Source organism: Palaemon carinicauda, chromosome 11, assembly GCF_036898095.1.
Source record: "Palaemon carinicauda isolate YSFRI2023 chromosome 11, ASM3689809v2, whole genome shotgun sequence".
Classification (NCBI taxonomy): Eukaryota; Metazoa; Arthropoda; class Malacostraca; order Decapoda; family Palaemonidae; genus Palaemon; species Palaemon carinicauda.
The window spans coordinates 114,893,283-114,908,282 of NC_090735.1; the positions used below are offsets into that span (position 1 = coordinate 114,893,283).

At 42.8% G+C, this 15,000-nt stretch overlaps 1 protein-coding gene across 1 annotated transcript in view; it reads left to right on the forward strand.

Moving 5' to 3' along the window:
- The first annotated feature begins 7,350 nt into the window (after window positions 1–7,350).
- LOC137650131 (zinc finger protein 721-like) overlaps window positions 7,351–15,000 on the forward strand; it is a 20,999-nt gene continuing 13,349 nt past the window's right edge. The window contains exon 1 of the mRNA XM_068383275.1: window positions 7,351–7,527. The gene's annotated coding sequence lies outside the window, so the exon portion shown is untranslated. The remainder of the gene's footprint in view (window positions 7,528–15,000) is intronic.

Consider the following 15,000-nt stretch of genomic DNA (forward strand, 5'->3'; position numbering starts at 1 on the left):
ATCCTTTTCTTCTTCCTTTATTTGTGGTGTCCATCTGTAGTATAGCTGCAACGTTCTTTTCTTTTTTTTATTTAATCTTCCCATATTTTTGTGTCTGGTGCTTTTTTTCTATCGAGATCCTTTGCATTGAGAAGGCCCTGGAGGTTTACATTCATAACTTGTAGATAGTCTTTAATAGTTTTTGCCCTTTTCATTTGTTACTTTCCAAACATATCGAGAAAGATTTCTTTCACCAGTGCATTTCCATTGTTCTTCATTACATATTTTACATAGTTTGGCTTCGTTTTCATATCTCTGGAGTAGTAACAGGAGGATCCGACTTTTGCTCTCAAGGCACTTATTGTCGTATACTTTGGGACTCTTAATATCATTCTGTGCGTTCTGTTTACTATTATTTGTAGTTCATCTATCTCTTCTTTACTTAAATGTATTGCATCTGTTGAGTGAAGGAGGCTTGGGAGCGCCACCCCTTTCTGAAAAAAAAAAAAAGTTCCAATCATTAATCTATTGCAACTTCTAGCAGGGATGGAGGCTTTCTGGTTGATAAATCTACAGGTTTTACTAAATATTTCTTCTTTATGGTCCTGGAAATAGTTTCTTTTGCTTGATGTTTTTGTTCCTAACTATTTAATTGAGGTAACCACTTTAATACCTTCAATTTCCTGTAGTGGGAATTCATTCTTATATGCAACTATGATCCGTTTTGCTTTGTTTATTTCGAGTCTACAACACTACTGGATGAAGCGCAGTGAGTGCAAAGCGCTGCAATCTGCATAGATTTTATTATCATTAGTTACCTCTTACACAGACAGCGCAGCCTGCATACTTTTACTTCTAACTTCTAGGACCTTTCCAATATACCGGGCAACCTCTTTAGTAGGGGTTTCTAAATTCCCTATTTCTATGTTATTATTTCTAAATTTCCTTAACTCATTACAGTTAAAATATGCACAGTAGTATCCTCTGCTTCCCTACACAACATGCAAAGCCTATCATTATCATTTCTATTTCCATATTTTCCTTTTAATTCTAGCATATTTAACCTTGTTTTCATAACTATTACGGCCTCATTACTGTCAAGGTCGCCTATGTAATCTCTTCTACCATCGCTATTCACAAACCTCAGTTTGGTCATCTCTGCTTTCTTTTCTTCTATTTTTTTTCTTTTAATTTCATTTGCCACTTTACTTTTTATCTCTTTTTGGAGTTCTTACTTTTTATACGTTCTTACTTCTTCTATTTTGATATCATATTTGTGCATATTTCTATGATACTTTTTCCCCAACACCCCCCATATGATTCTCTTATTTGATCTTATCTGTCATCTGATGTTATGATATGATATGGCATCACCTTTTTATACTCCATTCTATTTTCCACTACCCATATTCCTGTTTCAGCTATTAGCCACCAGTATGGTGTGGTAGCAACCGGTTCAAACAATCCTTTCATAATTTTGTACTGTATACTCACGAGTTCTTTCATTTCTTTTTCTTTTATTACACCCCGTGTCCTGGTTCCTTATTGCTCACTCCGCAAAATAAGTTTTCGGGCACTCTATCAGTTTATAGATAGGTGCAAAGCTTCTAAGCTTATTCTTATTATTGTAATTAAGTTTATACAGTATTACCTGTACCTTAAATAAATTAATAATGAGATTCTCAATCTTTACTTTAATCCCATTCTACCTTGGAATCAGATAGAATAACACCCTGCTATCATCAGTTTTGGCAACCTATTGTGGTCAGTTTGAACTTCTTAAATTCTTCTTTCATATGCATTGCCCTACGTATAAATGCAGCCAGATCTCTGCTAGGCGTTTTTAGCGTACCTATACTTATGTCTACTTTCATTAGCTGTCCTAATTTTGGGCATAAAAATAAATGTTCAGTGGTATCTTCTTCATCTTTGTACAGGTCACACAAATTATCTTTATATTTTCCCCTGAAATTCGCTTTTAAGTTGAACATATTTAATCTTGTCTTCATTACAAGGGAAGCCCTTTCCAGGTTCATTTCCCTGATCTAAGGCTGGGGGCCATTTCCTTCCATAAATCTTAATTTTTTCAACACTTTCTTTTTTTCTTCACTAGTTTCTTCTATTTTTCCATAATTCTTCTCTTGATTTCTTTTTTCAGGGTCCTTTTCCCCCAATCTTCTTATTTCTTCAACTTCCATCCCATATTTACTACAGATTCCTTCTCTGCTCTTACTCCAGCCCTTTCATTTCTGTTAGGATCAATGTCAGACTTTCTATTATTTATTTCCCCATCATTTTAATCACAACATTGTTAAGTCCTTGCCTGTCCATTGTGTACTTGTCTTTCAGGCTTTTTACGATGGCGTCTTTCCTCCTCTTGCCCGCTGGTTGAAGGGATTAGCCTTTCCATCGCCACCGCCTTAGTTTTCTTCTTTATTCAAATTCTTTTATTTTCTTCTCCCTTTTCCACATCTGATAATATATATATATATATATATATATATATATATATATATATATATATATATATATATATATATATATATATATATATATATATACACACACACATAAATTATATATATATATATATATATATAATATATATATATATATATATATATATATATATATATATATATATATATACACACACACACACACACACACACACACATATATATATATATATATATATATATATATGTATATATATATATATATATATATATATATATATATATATATATATATATATATATACTGTATATAGTGTTTTTTCCATTCCTTCTTCATTAAATAAGACGTTTCCTATTATCTTCTTTTCCTCTTCATATGGTTGCAGCAATTATTTTATTCTTCTTCTCTCGTCGTTGAGGTCAGGACAGTATAGGTCTTCTGTCTCTGATTCACACAGCCTACATTCTACACTTCCTCCTAATTCATGTGTTTTTCTACCATTTAGTCTTAAGCAATTCGCCCTACCTCTATACAATACAAATGAATCTAGTGTATTGTCATAGAACATTTCTCCTCATATTTGACCTTTTCTTTGTACGTACATTTCTAAACTGCTTTATATTTTATCCATTCCTTCCATATTTTACTATCTACTTCTCTAATCTTTGCCTTGAGCTCTTCCCTTCCCATTCTCCTGAAGGACTGTCGTTCATATCCCTATCTTTCATCAATTTCCTAGTCTCTTTCATCTACCTATTACTTCCATCCTCTTTAATTTCTTCAAGAATTTCTTTCAACATCCAATTTCTTCCCTCTTCTATTCCTTTCACAAGCTCCAGCCTTCTGCTATCATAATGTTTATTTCCGACATTCCTTTTTCTCCCCGTAGAGTAGCTACTACTGCATATATAAGAGTACCTCATGTTCCACCCCCACCCCCACCCAAGTAGAAGACTGACCCTCATTCATGTAGGTAGTCTATATGTGTAACCGCCTCTCTCTTGTGCGATGGGGCTCCATATATTATACTCCTCGCTGAACATTCTGGGTTTCGTTACAATCCTACCCACTTAGAGATCCTACAAATACAATGCATTCTCATCACCTTCCACGTTGCCTCTCTGTCATATAAACAATTTTAGGTTCATGCGTAATATCTATATCTGTTCTATTTTCTTCTAGCCTCTCGCATAGCTGTTCTATAACAAACAATTGATTCTTGTACCTTCTTCCTAACCTAAGCTCACAGAGTTCTTCCCCAATAGGTACTTCTGTGAACTATCTTCCTTTTTATTATACACCGTATCTAGTAGGCAACGGCTAGCAGTAATGTGCCCTTAAGTTTCTTACCTTTGCCTTTATCACAATTTCCTTTAGACACTAATGGAAAAATCATTCTGGTCAGATATTCTTATATACCATTTCCTTTATCAATTCATACCTACCAAACTGTGGTCATCCCCTCAATCAGTTTATTACTACTATACCAGAGGATCTAACTTTTCCTTATGGCCCTAGAGTCTTTCTATTCTTCAGCCTTTTAATTGCTTACCCACGATCATTTTCACGCCTATTCTTAAACTTTCGTAACCACACACATTTTTGTATTATTTAGGTCGTTTTCTCATATAACTCATACTCTATGTAGATCTTTTTCACAATTAAAACATTTGTTTCTCTATATTGTTCCACATTGTTTTCATATGTTTTCTGTCTCTTGTGCATACAAACATCTATTTCAAAGGGATTTTTTACAAACCTCTCCTTTACTACTGACCATTCATTCCTTTTATTAAAACATGTTCTGATTTGACTGGTTACCCCTTTTCAAAATTAGTTGAAGGAATCACACTTAAAGCTACAAACACCTGTCCCATTTTCTTCACAACTTTCACTTTCATCAATCTTATTACTTTATTCAACCATAGAATGACAGAAGTACCTCTGGGTGTTTCTATCATATGCTTACAGTTAAAACCAAACGTTGCCTAATTATTTTGACTGCGAGTATCTTCAGGAAAAAAATTACCTTGTACTGATAATACAAATTATTTCGAAAATCCCCTTGACTCTTTTCATTGAAAAAAGATTTTGAATTGGTTGCATAGGATGGTAAATATACTAATATAGAATGCAAGTTCTAAAGGCACATTCTTATGGTGGAATCGCACAAGCCATTTCTTGCTCGAGGTTTTCCCCGACCTCCAGTCGATGATAGCAAGCGAAAATGTTGCCGTGTCAAACTACGATCTCGCAGTTCGAGGAGCAAATATGAAAAAGAAAAAAATAAAGTAAAATAAAATAAACAAAACGGATCACCTGATAACATGGCGCCAGAAATTTTCTAATTGTTGCAGTAATATATATTATCGGTATATTGCGTAGAACTCTTTAGTGAGGATATGAATAGGAGATATAAAGGGAATAATTTGGTTGATATACCCGAAGCTGATGAAGACCTTGATGTGCCCATGAATGAATTCAGTGTGTTTGAAGTCGAAGATATCCTTAAAAAAAGAACTAAAGAGATGAAAAGTCCAGGGATACGATGGAATAACTGCATAGATGATACTGGCCGAAAAAAAAAGAAGTGACTCTCAGAACAGTTACAAGACTATTTTGTAGAATGTAGGACGAAGAGGCAAAACCTGACGAATGGGAGTTAGGAGAGTTGGAAAAAAAAGGAGACCTGACTGATTGCAATAATTACAGAGGTATAACACTTACGCCAGTTATGAAAATATATAGTATGCTTATTATAAAGAGACTGGGGAGCAAGATTAATAAAAAGCTGAATGAACAAGCAGGATTTAGAAAAGGTAGAAATTGCATTAACAATATTTTCATTTTGAGACATGTACAGTAATACATAGAATATAGAAATGGCATTTGTGGACTATGAAAAAGCCTTTGATGGTTGCACCGGCCAGTCTTGTGGAGAGTCCTGCGTTATTATGGAATTCTTCTTAAATATGTAAATTTCATGAAGTCTGTTCATGAGTATAGTAAGTACAAAGTTAATGTTAATAGAGTATTATCAAATGAATTTATAATGAACAGCGGAGTACTCCAAGGGAATTTGTTGTCACCTATGTTGTTTATCCTCCTCGTTGATTTCGTAATGAGTAGAATAGTCGGAGATGGTGGAGAAGGGTTAAACTTGATTGGTGATAGGAATTTAGCAGATTTAGAGTATGTTGATGATGCTGTCCTTGTTAGCAGAACACCACAGGATTTGCTTGCTTACCAGAATGCATGAAATATCACACGATGTTGGGCTGAAGACAAATAGAAGAAAGACAGAGATGATGAGAACGAGTATGCAATGGGAAATGAAATATCATTGGAAGGAGAAAGGATTAATAAGGTAGAATCATTTCAGTATCTAGGAACTATGATCTCCAAAACAGGGTCTTTAGAATTAAAGTTTAATGAAAGATTGATAAAAGCAAATCAGACAATGGCTAGGTTAAGTAAAATTTGAAAACCAAATCGCCCGAAATTACATAGAAAAATCAGACTATATATCAGTTTAGGGGATCCATGTTACTGTATGGACATGAGTCATGGTGTGACAATGAAACAATCTCCAAAAGATTTAGTAGATTTGAGAACAAAGCCCTCAGAAGGATATTGGGACTTGAATGACAGGACAGGATTAGAAATGAAACTTTAAGAGAGATTACTCGAGTACTGTACCGGTACCATATGTGGATGAGATCATGATGAGGGGTAGATGGAGATGGTTTTGATTTACTCTTCGCACTTCACCCCATGAGAGATTAGTTCACCAAACGTTCAGCTGGGTTCCACAAGGCACAAGAAGAGTTAGAAGACTCGGGCCTACATGGTCGAGGAGTATGAAGCGCGAAGTAGGAGATGGTGAATTAATAGCTCAGGATAGAGACGACTGGCGAGATCTAACCGAGACCCTTTGCGTCAATAGGCGTAAGAGGAGATGATGACGAGGCTTATTGGACTCAATACAGCCAAAACAAGAGCACGTCCTACTTCCAACCGTCATCTTGTGTCTTTACATCTGACGCCATGCTCTGATGCTTGCTGATTAAGCGAATTGCTTCCCGTTGCTGTTCAGTCGGGAATCTAATTGATCTAGCAGCAACATATCGTGCTTTCTATTTTGGTCAGCAACGGCTCGCTGCTGGCGGAAAAAAAGATTATTATTATTATTATTATTATTATTATTATTATTATTATTATTATTATTATTATTATTATTATTACTTGCTAAGCTACAACACTAGTTGGAAAAGAAGAATGCTACAAGGCCAGGGGCTCCAACAGGTAAAATAGCATAGTACGGAAAGGAAACAAGGAAAAATAAAATATTTTAAGAACAGCAACACCATTAAAAGAAACATCTCCGATATAGGCCTAACTATAAAAACTTAAAAAAAAAAAAAAAAAACGAGAGGAAGAGAAATAAGATAGAATAGTGTGCCCGAGTGTACCCTCGAGCAAGAGAACTCTAACCCAAGACAGTGGAAGACCATGGTACAAAGACTATGGCACTACCCAAGACTAGAGAACAATGGTTTGATTTTGGAGTCTCCAGCTTTATATTGTTGTAGTGACAACCACATTACATTTTGGATTGGGCGCTTTTATATTACCCTTATGTCGATAGTGCCTTTATCATAATATGAAAGTAAATGCACAAGCAACGACAAGGTGGATTTAGAGACCTCTAAGATACATTTGTCTATGGAAAGATCTTTTTAGCGTCTTCTATTAAACTATGTTAATCTGTTTTCAAAAACGTATCTAATTATCTACAATTTACGTATGAATTAGATGCAATGGATTATTATTTGCATATTGATTTTATTCTTGATATTAGTCGAGTGCCCTTTCACCATAAAATTGAAAGTGGATTCTAAATATCCATGTAAATAAACATTGACTAATAGAAGACGATATGTTGTCACCGATGTCCTGTGTCGAATAATCGTGATCTTTTACATGTCACTTTACGGCAATTACTTCTCACGTTAATTTTGTCGAATGAATTTGCTCACAAATACAATATAGGACATTAACGTATTGAGGAAAACAGGAAATTTAAAGGTAATTATTCAGATATCCTACCATCAATTAAAAAGGTCTACGCGGTGTTCGGCAAGAATAGTCGGTAAAATTATAGAACAACACATTCACGTTTGAAAGAATCAACAACTTTTCTTTGAGTAAGCATTGTGCTTTTGGGGTGTATGTATGATGACGGCCGGCTAATAATACGGTATTCTTAGGGGGGGGGGGATCGTTAGCCTCCTCCCCTGTTAGGTATATAGGTAAGGACATGGCTTGTAGGTTAGGTTAGGTGGGTTAAGTTTAAGTTGGTGTTCTTGGTTTGGAGCCTTTCTAGTTTATGGGGACACGCTGAGAAAAATGGACAACAACTAACCCAAACTTCCCCTCCTAACCTGACCTACAAGCCATGTCCTTAACTTCCTAATGACCTAACGGGGGGGGGGGGGGGGGGGCTAACGCCCTCTGCGATCCCCCAAGCACTGTCGCTATCATACAAACCCCACATACCCAACCTAACCGAACCTAGTAGTTCCCAGATCACAACCCCTAGCCGGGGCCAAGCCCCCGGACCCCCTTCTGGGGCTGAACTTAGAAAATATAAAATAACTTCGTTTTATGGTATATCGGATCATAGTAAAGCACATCTTCACCATAAGGATGAAAGATTGCGCTAGTAATAAGATAGATATCGCTCTGTCCTGATAAACTACATTCACCCCCTCAAGTTTCGTTGTAGTTACGGACCGAAAAAGCTTTTCTACTAAAAGACAGGCGTTTCCTATAGGAAAATTTTCCTTTTCTTCGAAAATGACGCTCATTTTCACCAAATAAAAACTTAATTGGGGGTGTATGTATGATAGCGGCCACCTGTATGTATGATTACGGCTAACTTAGAATATGGCAGTGTAAGGGGGGTCGCAGGGGACAGATAGCCCCCCCCCCCTGATAGGTAAGTAGGTAAGGACACTGCTTGTAGGTTAGGTTAGGGGGAAAAGTTTAGGTTAGTTGATGTCCATTTTTAATCCCCATGGGACGAACTGGCCGCTAATATACAAAGGCTCCCTTAATTGTCTAAGAAATAATCATTGTGATTAACGTGCACAGCTTTGCATGTACCGCTTGCCAGTACATAGGAGCTTAATGATTTTCTTTATACGCGAGTGAAGCGAGCACATGGTGGAGCAAAAATCATTAGATTTCTATAAAGAATATCCCATCTTGGATGGTCTATAATGGGTTATTGGTTTATTTCCTTTTGAATTGGAGGTCAAATTCAGAGAAAGCACATTATTCACTACAGTAAAAATAATTTTCTACTCAAAGTGTTGTTCCGTTCGTAACCATGATTTTACCGTTTTCTTGTGTAGAGGTTTTGCAGAAAAACTCCTTACGAACATGTAGAAAATTGGGAAAAATTCCCATTTTCTATGCTCGATGGAGGAACTAGCTGCTGATATACAAAGGCTTTGTGCTTTCAATGAATTTGACCTCTATTTCTACTGAAAAGAAATCGTTCTTCTGTTATTCCCCCTTCCCGATGGACACAGGTGGGAACCTGGGACTTTGGTTGGGCAGAAACAGGAAATAAACGTGATTATTTAACAATTTTGAGATTTGTAAAGGCCACAGAACTTAGCAAACCTACCTAACATAACCTAGTAGTTCCCAGGTCACATACTTAGACGGTGTCAAGCTCCCCGGGTCCCCCTTCCTAGGTAACAAACCTTCCCAGGTCACAGACCTAGCCTGGGTTTTGTCTGGACCCCCCTTCCCAGGTCACAGACCTAGCTGGGGGCAAGGCCCTGCACCCCCCCTACTCAGGTCACAAACAAAGTAAATCACAAACAATTCATTACCTTATGATTGACACCAATGTCTTTTTTTTTTTTTTTTTTTTTTCCAATAAAAAATGTGTTGGTATTCTTGAAAAGATAACTCAAAATCGCACTTACAGCACTTTATGAACAGGAGCAGATATGTGTGGTTTGAAGGGCATCATGCACAATGGTGACCGGACCCTCTTCAGCTGCTGGCGGAAGTCCCGAGAGAACTCCCTCCACGACACGATCTACTCATATAACCACATGCGAATATTATGTTCCGGATACCTCTAAAAATCTTCAACTACCATTTACTAGGCTGAGTGGACTGCCTTCTCTGGTTGTTATTGTGGATGTAGTATCTGTGTCCTTGATGCCACTTTCCAGCAATTGCAGAGCTTTTTGGATAACTTTGGGAGGAAAAACTCCTCTCTGTCTCGTTGGTGCAAGACTACCACTCGGCCTTGAGCCTCACCTTTGGGCTAAAAGAAGATAACATTTCTTCTTCGAGGGAATTGTCTCTCCTTATACGGAGTTTCGAGCCCACCTGTCCACAGTCAGAAGTTAGACATCCTCCATGGAGCGGGGTTCATGTACTTCAGTCCCTGAAGGGTGCCCCCTACAATCCAAGTGTCATGTATCAGATCTTCACCTGACCTTGAAGACGGTTTTCCTGCTAGCGTTGGCTTTGGCCAAGAGAGTTGGCAAACTCCGTTGTCTTTCCCACGTCTTCTCCCGTTCAAGGGGATGGGAAAAGGTAATACTGTATTCGACTTTGTTCCTGGGTGTGACTCCAGACCTAAAAATCTGGCAGCACTGGATCCCAGATTCGAACCCTTCTGGATTGGGAGTTTCCGTAGCGTAACCAATGATCCAGATCAACTGCTACTTAGCTATGGAGAAGCTTGAGGTGCTACCTCAAGAGAACTACAGGAGCTCACCCCCGAGTTGCAGTACTCTTCGTCAGCTTGGATAAGGTCAAGAGAAGGATCACCAAGAACATGTTCTCTGCTTGGATTCACAAGGTCATAGACTGGGTATTGAATCCTGATCCTTCTCCTCAGCTGATGAGACCCAGAGCTCATGATGTTAGGGGCATGAGTACATCCCTTGCGTTTAAGAAGAACTACTCTGTGACGCAGGTCCTACAAGCTGGTGTTTGGAAGAGTCAAGCGACCCTCATCGCCCACTTCTTGCAAGAGGGGACCTACAAGAACATGGAGACGTTCTCTATTGGCTCTGTCGTGGCTACACAATAAATGGTTTACACACCTCGGGCTCCTTGATGGACAAGTAGCAGATGGTGTAGGGCAAAGTTTACCTGGAATTAAGTATGGGATGAATGATAAGAATAACTGGCTCTTACTTTCATCTTCCACTCTTCGTAACAGCACCTACAGTACTCTGTAAGCTGGCCTCCACTGTCTGCAGGTAAAACCATTTCCCTTGTGTAACCTGGTATAAGATATGTACACTTGTTGCGTCCCCATACCCCCTGGCGAGGTGGGATTGGGTAATGTCTATGGTTAATTCAAAGATTCCTAGGTTTCTGAGAAATCTTACCTTGACTAGTCACACTGCTAGTATCACTCAGATTGCTCAGGCTGCTAACCATACTTTCCACGGAATTTAGCAAGGTGGTTGGGTTTCTCCGTGTTGCGTGTGGAGCACATATGGCAAAACTCTGGGTCAAAAACCAGCCAGTTGGTTCGGACTTCCACTCACCTAAAGGGTGAGACTTTCCTAATAACTCAGTTTGCTCAGGCCGCTAACCGTACTTTCCACGGAAGTTAGCAAGGTGGTTGGGTTTCTCCGTGTTGCGTGTGGAGCACATACGGCAAAACCCTTGGTCAAAAACCAGCCAGTTGGTTCAGACTTCCACTCACCTAAAGGGAGACTTTCCTAATAACAAGTGACAAATTTGGAAGTATTTGTATTTTTCGTAACCATACAAACCTGTAGCTCTTAATACATACTGTACAGTATTGGCCCGCTATCACCTATCTCCCGGTAAGTCCTGCCTGCAAGTAAAAGTGACGAGAGAGAGCACAGGTGGGTGTGTCTGAACAGGGTAGCTGGCTACCCCCTTACCCTCCGATAACTAGCGGTGGGGTAGTTACACTTTGCTAAAAGTCTTATGGGTAGTTTCAGCTATGCCAAAAATATATGGTTAGGAAGACTATAAATTACTTTCAAATTTGTCATATTTGTCCTCCGAGAGTGGTGAGACCACCACCCTGGGACATTATTAAGGTCTTGCGGTCCTGGAAGAGGACACCTTTGAACTGTTGGGGCTTTTCTTACTCAGAAATCTTCCCACAAATGGGTTTCTTACTTGCCTTAGCCTCCGAAAAGTTAGTTAGTGAGCTTCGTGGGCTCTCCTTTTGCATCACTTACAGAACACTGGGGACAGATCTCATCCCCCTTTGTCCCTGAGCTTCTAGCTAAACCCCAGAATGCATTTTTGTTCCGTAACCGAAATACAAACCACGCTATTTAAATAGGGGTATTACTTTCGTCGTAGCTGAATGACGAGCCATTAGATTTTTAACAAGGGTTAACGAGGGGGGTAGGGGAGGGGTAGCTAGCTACCCCTCCCCCTCACACACCGGTGAACTGACCCACTTTGCTTTTGGCTTAGGTGATGGTCAGACGTGTCTGCTCTCACCCTTGCATTGACAGCCTTAATCTTTTTTGCTTTCTCTTTCAGTTTGTGTGTTTGGAAGTTGGCCTCTCTCTTCATCATGCAGAAGTGCCCTGGTTTACCCGACCCCCCCTTGTGGGACTTATATGTCGGCGGTCGAGACGGACCCTCACACCTTGTGTCCGTTCTGCAGAGGTCAACGTTGTGATAAAGATAAAGTGTGCAGTGAGTGCAGGGAGTAGTCTACCCCAGTGGGAGAGGTTTTTCCCGGCGACGGAAGAAGTCTAAGCGGGATCTTTCTCCTTCAAGGGTTTCCTTGAAGAAGGAAAATTCCAAGGACTCTTCTTCCGTTGCCCGAACCTTCTCCGAAGCTCCCGCTCGATCGGTCTCTCGTGAGAGGCCGTTGAGTGGTAGCATAGGCCGTTCTTTTGTTGACTGACCTCAGGGTTCGGGGAGAGGGAGTTGCCTCCCATAGCGAGGCAGCTCCTCCTCCTCCTCTAGGGGAGGATTTATCTGTTTCTGTGTATAATGATGATTTATTGCAGCTTTGGGCTTCCTTGGGGCTTAAGCATTCACCCTCCAGGGAAGCCCTATTTGACTTGATCCAGTTGGGTGCAGCTGTCAAACAGTCGCCGGTGATAGCGGAGGTTGACCCCCTGTCTATCGTCGACGATGTTGTGGCAGAGGCTTCCGACGGCGCTCCAGCGTTCACCTGCGCATATGCGCCCACCGGTGCCCCAGCGGCCACCTGCCCTCACGCGCCCACCGGTGCCCCGGCGGCCACCTGCGCTCACGCGCCCCAGCGTCCACCAGTTCCTGCATCGTTGCGCGCAGTCCAGGAGGCCCCCTCTGCTGGTGCACAGGCGCCCACAGGCTTCTCCGGACTTGTCGTGCCCGTCTGGGGAGACGCGCGATACACGCGTTCACCAACGCGCCAACGCGCTACAACATCCCAGCGCGTTGCCCAGGAGGCTCCCATGTTAGCGCACGGGCGCTCATGGCCGCCTTTGGGCTCTCCCTCCAGACCGCGCGAGCTTGCATATGCTGCAACCGCTCACGACGCCCCGGTTTCGCGCCCTGTTCCTGCCACACGCCTCGTTCTTGTCTTCAAGGCGCCCAAGGTAAACCCTCCAGCGCACACCTGAGCGCCCTCATCCCACCGCGCGGCCTGCGTGGCCGCCGCAGCAACGCACTCCGGTTGCGACCACATCCTGATGCGCGCCCCACGATCGCCGGCGCGGCCAGCGCGCCTACAGGCGAGTATGCCGGGTCCTATCGGACCAGTGCCAACCTGTGCGCCAACGCGCCATCCCGGCCCGCTCGCGACTCTGCTTCAGCGCTCCACGCGCCCTCGCCCGGTTCTTCCGGACACGTGCTCAGGCGCCCCTGATATCTCGCGCCCTCCGGGGCCGCATCAGGTCGCTGCGCGCCCACGCGTTCGGCCACCTCCCGTGCCGGCTCCTGCGCGCCACACGCCCTCGCCATCGCCTATGCGCTCTTGCGACCACGCGCCCGCTCCAGCTGCTGCGCGCTCACCCGCCCCGCTCTATCGTCAGCGCGCCATCGCTCCCTCGCTCCTGTATCCTCGCCCGCACGCCATCGCCCCCGCCCACGGCGAATGCGCGCGTGTGCACTAGATTATGGTATCGCGCGAGCCCTTCCCCGCGTGACCCTGACCAGGGCCCGGCACACGAGACCCAGCGCGAGCGTGCCGTCAGGTGGACAGTTCTTCGTCTCGTTTCTCTACCCGCAAGCGCAGACCAGCGCGCTCGCCGGAGGAGGGGCGCTTCCCGGACAGGTCTAGGATCTCTTTCCTTTCAGCCCCACAGGCGAACCCTCGTTTGTCGACTCCTCCTAGGGATCCCTTGATCCCCTTCCCTCCAGAGGGGGTGTCTGACAGTGCGACTGTCAGCCAGCAGCCCTGGTTCAGCACCCTAGTCAGAGCGCTTGTGCAGGCGATCAAGCCCGCCCTCTCTGACTTGGGTCACAAATCAGTGGCAGCTTCCTCCCCCCTGAAGAGGAAGAGAGGAGTCTCTCACGTGGAAACTCCTCCGAGGCCTATACTGTCTCCTCGCAGATCCTTGAGCAAGGATACTTTCCCCCCCCCCAGACCTTCTCTCCCTCCGCTGCGGATGAGGACTATCCTTCCTCAGGGGAGTCGGATGAGCCGGACCATTCCCCCATCCCACCAATGGAGGAAGCTCCGCCTCTCCCTGAGAAGTCGTCTCGTCCAGGGGTGGAGAAGAGCCTGCCTCCTTCGCTGCTCGAGTCCTTTATCCCGCCCAGGAGGGAGCCTAAGGACTCTAAAACGATTCCCAAATCATCAGCGAGGATCAGGCAGGAACCGTCTAGAGCCGTCGAGGATGTCCACGTGTCCCCCCAGGAAGAGCCACTGGGGACGGGAGACTTCGCTGCCAGTCCTTCGGGAGGAGAGCACCAGGAGTCAGAACACGCTTTCTGGCAAGTCCTGACCCTCATGAGGAACCTCAGTGGGATCCCAGACCCTGAGATTCCCCCTCGTGAAGGTAAGGACATGGTCCTGGACTGCGTCTATGGCACCCAGAAACCCTCTAAGGCCAGTGCAGCTTTGCCCTGGTCTCAGGGGATGAAGAGTCTTCAGGTCAACTTCCTAGGACGAGTCACACTTTTTTCCTTCACACACAGCTTACGTAGGCCGCAGCCCTTTTATAGCAAGGTGCGAGCGAGGTGCAGGGACTCTTTATTGTTGAGTGCTGACACACTCAGATAATGAGTTCCCGGGCAAAGCCAAAAGCCGGTATGGCTGGGACTTGTTCCAACCTTCCTAAGGGTTAAGTCACCCACTTTAAATAGCGTGGTTTGTATTCCAGTTTCGGAACAAATGACAAATTCGTAGATAATTTGTATTTTTCCTAACTATACAAACCTTAGCTATTTAATCAAACTTGCCCGCCAGCCCTGTCCCTTGTGAAGTCCTACCTCTAAGCAAAGTGGAGCTACAACACAGGTGTGTGAATGGGAGTTGTAGCTAACTACCCTCCCTCGTTAAATTTTTATGGCTCGTCC